The sequence below is a fragment of the Callospermophilus lateralis genome, chromosome 10 (assembly GCF_048772815.1).
Source record: "Callospermophilus lateralis isolate mCalLat2 chromosome 10, mCalLat2.hap1, whole genome shotgun sequence".
Taxonomy (NCBI): domain Eukaryota; kingdom Metazoa; phylum Chordata; class Mammalia; order Rodentia; family Sciuridae; genus Callospermophilus; species Callospermophilus lateralis.
Genome location: NC_135314.1, coordinates 124,238,236 through 124,245,007, shown reverse-complemented (window position 1 = coordinate 124,245,007; position 6,772 = coordinate 124,238,236). Strand labels below are relative to the sequence as shown.

Here is a 6,772-nt window from a genome sequence, read left to right as displayed (position 1 = left end):
TGATATAAGGAGTCTAATTCATATTGGGGTAGGAAGGGGAGCATAGAAGGAATAGACAAACTCTACATTGGGCAGAGAGATAGAAAGAGAAGTGAGGGGGCATGGGGTTAGAAATGATGGTGGAATGCGATGGACATCATTACCCTAAGTACATGTATGAAGACACAAGTTGGTGTGAATATACTTCGTATACAATGAGGGATAAGAAAAATTGTGCTCTATATGTGTAGTATATGAATTGTAATGCATTCTGCTGTCATATATAAATAAAACAATCCAAAAAAAAACCAGTCTGTTGCAGTGAACTGATTATAGATATATACAAAGAATTACTTGAATCAGGTGAAAAGATACTCATTTTTGTTAACTATAGTAAAACATTAGGAATAACCTAAATGTCCTTCTGAGACATTGAATTAATAAGCTATTATGTATAACTACAGTATCATGTATTAAATAAGCTATTACATATTCACAAGAAAATACTCCAGTTTAAAAATAGATTTTCAAAAAGTATTTGATGATCTCTTGATAAATTAAAATTGAGGAAACAAATGGTATTTTCCTATTATTATAAAAAACACATCTATGGAGTGGGGAGCTGGGGTTGTGGCTCAGTGGTAGAGCACTCACCTAGCATGTGCCAGGCCCTGGGTTCAATCCTCAATACCTAAATAAATAAATAAATAAAAATACATATATCTGGCTTTCTGATCACATGACCAACTGTCAAGATGGTAACAGAGAAAGACAAGAGGTCTAAGAGGTCAACTTGGAAGTTTAATTTGAACCTTACTCAACAAGCAGAAGATGGGAATTTTCATTTATTCTCTAAATTTTGAACATTTCTATGGGGAAAGGTTAAAGTCAATGGAAAAACTGGAAATCTCAGGAATGTTCTTCATATTGAATATTTCAAGAATAAAACCACAATTGTTTCTAAGAAACAGTTCTTTATAAGGTATTTGATGTATCTTGCCACGAAATACCATAGGAAAAATAATCTCCATCATTGTCTTCATGTGATTGCATCAAACAAGGACACTTGTGAACTTCATTTCTTGTAGATAAGTCAAGATGAAGATGAATCAGAGTCTGAGCTCTCCCTAGAGAGCTTTGCTCTCTCTCTCTCTCTCTCTCTCTCTCTCTCTCTCTCTCTCTCTCTCTCTCTTACTAGAGATTGAATCCAGGGCATATGCTAAGCAAACACTGTACTATTGAGTTCCAACCCCACTCCTGGGCTTTGATTTTTAATAAAGCAAATGAAATATACATAGGAAAGAGACATCTAGAAATGGACTTTCATCAGTGAATTAAAAACACTGTGATCTTCAATATATATCTGGAAGAACAAAATTCAAGTTATAAAAGTGATTATGTCTAAATAGGACTATGGGTTCTGACTTTATTTTCTTCTATATGTTCTTTACCATGTTTTCCACATTTTCTACAATCAATATGCATTTTTATCAGAAAAAAATGAATATTTTAAAGAGAAAGAAAATTTCTGACACCTAACCTGCCAAGAATCTGAAAAAGCCCTTTATATTGAAGCACCAGCTTCTTCAGAAGACTAACAGGACCTCCAATCCCCGCTACAGGGTTTAATCCAGAGTCCCCAATAACTCAAAGGACAGGTAATGTCTAAGAAGCAAAGTGAGGTCTATGGAGGAGGAGGAGAAAGTGCAGACAGGCCTGAGCTAGGGAACTGGAGACTCAAAGATTAAAGATCAGAAATAAAAAACTAAAAGGGAGCTGAGAAAATAAATTGAAAGATGGAGGGCCAACAAGCCTTTTGTCCAGTGGAATCTCCTAGAGCTCTGGCTATATCAGTATGAACAAAAAGTGACATCCCATATACAGTTTACTCCAGAATCATAGGAAAGTAGCCACAAAGTGGGTGCCCATATATAAGATACAGGTGGGAGGAGCTTGAGTAGAGCCATTGATTATGAGCTCCTACAATCTCCTTGAAGACTTGTGTCAGCAATATGCAGGTTCTAACCCACATGGTAACCACTGGTCACATGAATTATTTAAATTTAAATTAACTTATCATTTAAAACTCAGCTCTGTCACACTTTCCACAATTCAAGTAGCTAACGATTATCACATTGGAAAGAACAGAATGGGACATTTCCAGTAGTGCCAAAAACTTTCTAAGGACCAATGCTGTTCTAGGAAATTACTCAACTTGAATTCTTAGCTCCCTAGAGGCCCCTCAGCAAATAAGTAATGATGGAACTCAAAGTCCACAACTCAGTTGTAACCCAACTTATCAGATGTGAGATCTTAGACCTCCCTGCCTCTCAGTGTCCTTTCCATAAGATGAAAATAATAACATATACCTACCTCATTGGCTGGTGATACAGAGCAAATGATACAGAGAAGCAAACCACCAGGTCAGAGCTTACACACAGCATTAAAAAATCAGCAGCCATTATATTAATGAGGATCCAGGAGGTTTTCCAAGGGCATCTTATGTTGTCCAAATCAGCCAGACCCACTGAGAACTCAGGAACCTTTATACTCAGAATCAGTCTAAAAATAAGAGACTCTTTAGCCATTTTAAAGATTCTTGTAAGGTTGCCTATTACCACACCTAATGTTAGCTGTTACAGTTTGTGTTAGGAATGTCCCCCAAAGACTCATGTGTTGAAGGCTGGTCCCCAATTTAGCAATTCTCACAAGTGGAGCTTTGGGGGAAGTGATTGGATCATGAGGGCTCTGATTTCATCAATGGGTTTACCCATTGGTTTTTATGATTGAAAGGACTATTGGGAGGTGGTAGAAACTATAGGAGGGGGCGCCTACTTAGAGGAAGTAGGTCACTGACGACATGCTACACAAAGCGATATGTTATCCTCAACTTCTTCCCCCCACCTCTCTGCTTCTTGACCGCTATGAGATGAGGAGCTTTGCACCATTACACCCTCTAACTTGATGTTTTGCCTCACCATAGCCTCCCAGTGATGTGAACCAGTGACTATGGATGAATGGAAACCTCGGAAAACTTGAGCCAAAATAAATATTTCCTCCTTTAAGTTGTTTTTTTCCTTTTGGCACAGACAACTGACAAACATAAAAGCCCACATGACAAACAACTCAAGAAGCAGGACAGGTGAGCTTAGTAGCCATGATCCCTCGCAGCAGCAGAACCTCTCAGTCCCAGACTACAGATGAGGAAACTGGGGCTCAGTAAAGTTATCACTGGGGCAGCTGGGACTAAAACCAGGACTCAGATGCCCCAAACATTCCCTGTCACCTGCTGAAATGTCTTACCAGAGTGGCAATTCAGCAGGCTTTCTGAATCACAGTCGAAACCCTTCCTTGGCCAGGACAAACCTATTGGGGAGATGAGAGGAGAGCAGAAGTCTCCCCTTAGAGGCTATTCCCATGGAAGGATGAAGTGCTCAGAGCAAGCCACCAGGGGTTATGCAGAGGACACAGGCATTACTTAGTTGGGAAAGAAAAAGAGAAATGGAACGCAGTTTGCAGAAATGGAATTGGGTGTCTTCTCCAATTGGAATTGAGCACTTGACTTCCAAAGGAGGAACGAAGAGGAACTAGCTTTCCAGGGTGGGCTACAAGTAGGAGCAGAAACAACGCTGTTCCCATCCAGTTCCTACATAAAGCACAGTTAGGGAGTGAGGGAGCCAATTTCAGCATGACAGCAGTAAGCATTAAAAGGATATGTGGAACCCCATGCCTCTTCCCCAGCACCACATAAGCATGTTACAACTAGACCAAGTGCTCGGATGGGCACCACGGCTAATTAACGGTGGCCCCTTTAAAAAGAGAGCTCTGCTTATTTTTATGGACATGCTAAACATAACTAGCAGGATTTAAAATCAGGCTCTCCTTACTCATTTATTTTTCCCTATAACTTGAACCGTGTTTTCCCCGGGTTCCAAACTAATGAAATGCTTATTTAGAAGCCATGGCCATCTGTGGCTGGTGCTGCCATGTTCCATTTCTCCTCCCTGCCCGCAGGTTGATGAGGTTCTGGTTGAGAATTTCCCAGGATATCCCACCTAGGAGCCCAGCTGGGTGGGAAGGGAGACCCTGGGAAGAGCAGTTATACATTGGCGCTCCTCTGCTCCAAAGGAGCTTGCTTCCTGCTGCTCTGTCAGGAAATGCTGACAGCTGGCATGCGGGCAGCCTTGCCCGCCACTGAGACACATTAACCTGCACAGGGACCTGGGAAGACACTCTAGCACCATAGGCACTTTGCTGTGCATGTTGGTGACCTGAGAGGCCCAGGGTACTGCTCCCATCTGCCCCCACCTCACTTTCTCCTCCATACAGAGAACACCAACCTGTGCTGCTTCATCTCTGTTCCTTTACTACTTGCTCACAGACAGTTTCCTTCCAATTACCCATGTGATTCAAAAAAAAAAAAAAAAATCAGGTGCATTACATTCTCCTCAATTAATAAAGGCAGCCCCAGGGCCTACCTGCTACTGTGGATCCATGCATACTCTTCAGATAACTCTTTTCCCACCTCAGCATTGGCATTCACAGGTCCCAACCTTTGTTTGTGTCCACCTGATGGCAGGTGCGTAGAGCTGGAAGCCTCACCACTGGGTAAGCCCTACAGATGACAGGCTCCTGATTCGTGCCCTCCTTGCAGCAATCTGACTCACTGGACTCCTTGCGGGGTTGAACAAGATTTTCTTTTCTGCTCACTTTTATTCTCCTCTCTCTAGGATAACCATGAAACCATCATCTCTCTAAATGTACTTCGATCTCATGTCTCTGGCCCCCTTTCCTGCCTGGCCTCTCTAAATAACCAAATCCTCAATTCTACTCGGTGAACATTTGATGCAGGCCTTCTCCGTGCCTGGCATTGTCAAAGCCATTCATCCTTTCACTTGGCTCCAGGAGGGCCAGAACCCTGCCTGTATTGTTCCTCACGTTTCCACACACCTGGCAAAAATTGGTGCTCCACAAGTATTTATGGACAGACGAACTGCCTACAAAAGAGGAGACAGACATGCCAATAACCAATAAAGCACAATATGACCAATGCTATTTTTTTAAAAAAATGTACAAAAAAGTATTTGGGGAACTCAGAACACAGAGCAATTATTTCAGCCCGACTAGGCTGCATTCCAGACAGAGGGCATCAAATGTACAAAACCATGACAGTGTGCCCAAGGAAGTGACTAACTCTGCTGTCCAAGCTCTTGCTCGACAGCAAAGCTATGAGACCCCCTCTCTAGGGGGCTTGGTAAAGAAACCAGCAGAGGAAGCTGGGCCTGCCTTCCTAATGAGCTCTGGGTCCTCCTGGAATTCCAGTCACTAACCTGCACATGTAGGTCCCAGAATAGGCTCTGAGGACACAAGGATGAATCAGACCATCAAGGAGCTCACTTCTTGGTGAGGAGGAAGAACTGATGAGCAATTATGATAAAGTGTGATGTGGATGCCTGATGCTTCACACAGCCCTGGGCACCTGGGCCATCCTGTTTCCAAATGGTATGAGCTCCAAGATGGCAGAAATGAAATGCCAGGGAGAGGATGTAGCAAAGCACTCAAGACACTGCTTTGTTCTTAGAATGGCTGAGAAGGTCAGAGAAGAGATGGAAGACATGGCCAAGGAAAGCTCAGTCCCACGGTCACCAGGAAACTCCTGATATTCCAGAGGAGCAGGGCTCCCACATCCTAGTCCAAGACCCACAGCCAGGGTGACCCCCACCTTCGGCATGAAGTCTGGCCCTTCTCGGAACAACATGACCCTTTCTAACTCCCCTCCCCTTCGACCCACAATGGCTTTCTCCTTCATTCTTTCTTCCCAGTCTTATCCCTCCTTTAAGAAGAAGCAAATAGAAAGAGAAAAGAAAAAAAAAAGTGTGGAGAAAAGATAAAGAGGAACAAAGAAATGAGAGGGTGGGGAGAAGAGGTGGGTTAGCTCTTCAAAGCTGTGACCAAAATACCGGACAAGATCAACTTACAGGAGGAAAAGTTTATTTTGGTCCCTGGTTCCAGAGGTTGAGTCCATGGTTGGACAAATCCATAATTCTGAGCCCAAGGTGAAGCATCACATCATGGCAGAAGGGCATGGCAGAAAAACACTGCTCCTCCAGCACCCAGGAAATAGAGAGAGGAGGAGGAAAGTACCATAGAGAAGATGAACCCTTTTAGGATATACCCGCAGTGACCCATCTCCTCCAGCCATGACCCAAGGTACCCATAGTTACCACCCAGTCATTCCATTCAAACTAAGATGGAGTGATTAGTTTATAGCTATCATCACCCAACCATTCCACCTCTGAATAGTCCTGCATTAACAGGAGCTCACGGAGGACAGCTCATATCTAAACCATAACAGGTAGTGACATCATATAGGCCCCCTTGACACTGTAACCAGTGGCACACTTTGGCTTTTCCAAAGGTACAGCTGGAGCTGGAGACCTCTATGCCAGGGCCAGACCTGCAGGACCTGCAAAAATGTCCTTGAGGAGAGTGAAGACCACTGCCCCAGGCTGTAGACCTAGCCCCAGGAGACTCCCTGGAGACACACTGGTATTCTGAGCCCAGCGTACTGGCCAGCTAGGGTGTGGGCTCAATTAGTGAAGACTGCTTTGTATGTCCCCCTCATCAGATGCCCATCTTGGGCCAGAAAAGATGTTCCCAGTCTCACCTGACTCTGAGGAAGGAGGATTCAGGGACCCAACAGTTTACCGGCTTGTCTCCTGATTCAGATGATACTGCACTTCAAATTGCTTTGGTTCAAACTCCTTATGATTTTTCTGGGCTGCTGGGAGGA

General features: G+C 43.5%; 1 pseudogene; it reads left to right on the top strand.

The window, feature by feature from the left end:
• Positions 1-734: 734 nt before the first annotated feature.
• Positions 735-6,463, top strand: LOC143407946 (ribosomal protein eL22-like pseudogene; annotated as a pseudogene).
• The last annotated feature ends 309 nt before the right edge of the window (positions 6,464-6,772 follow it).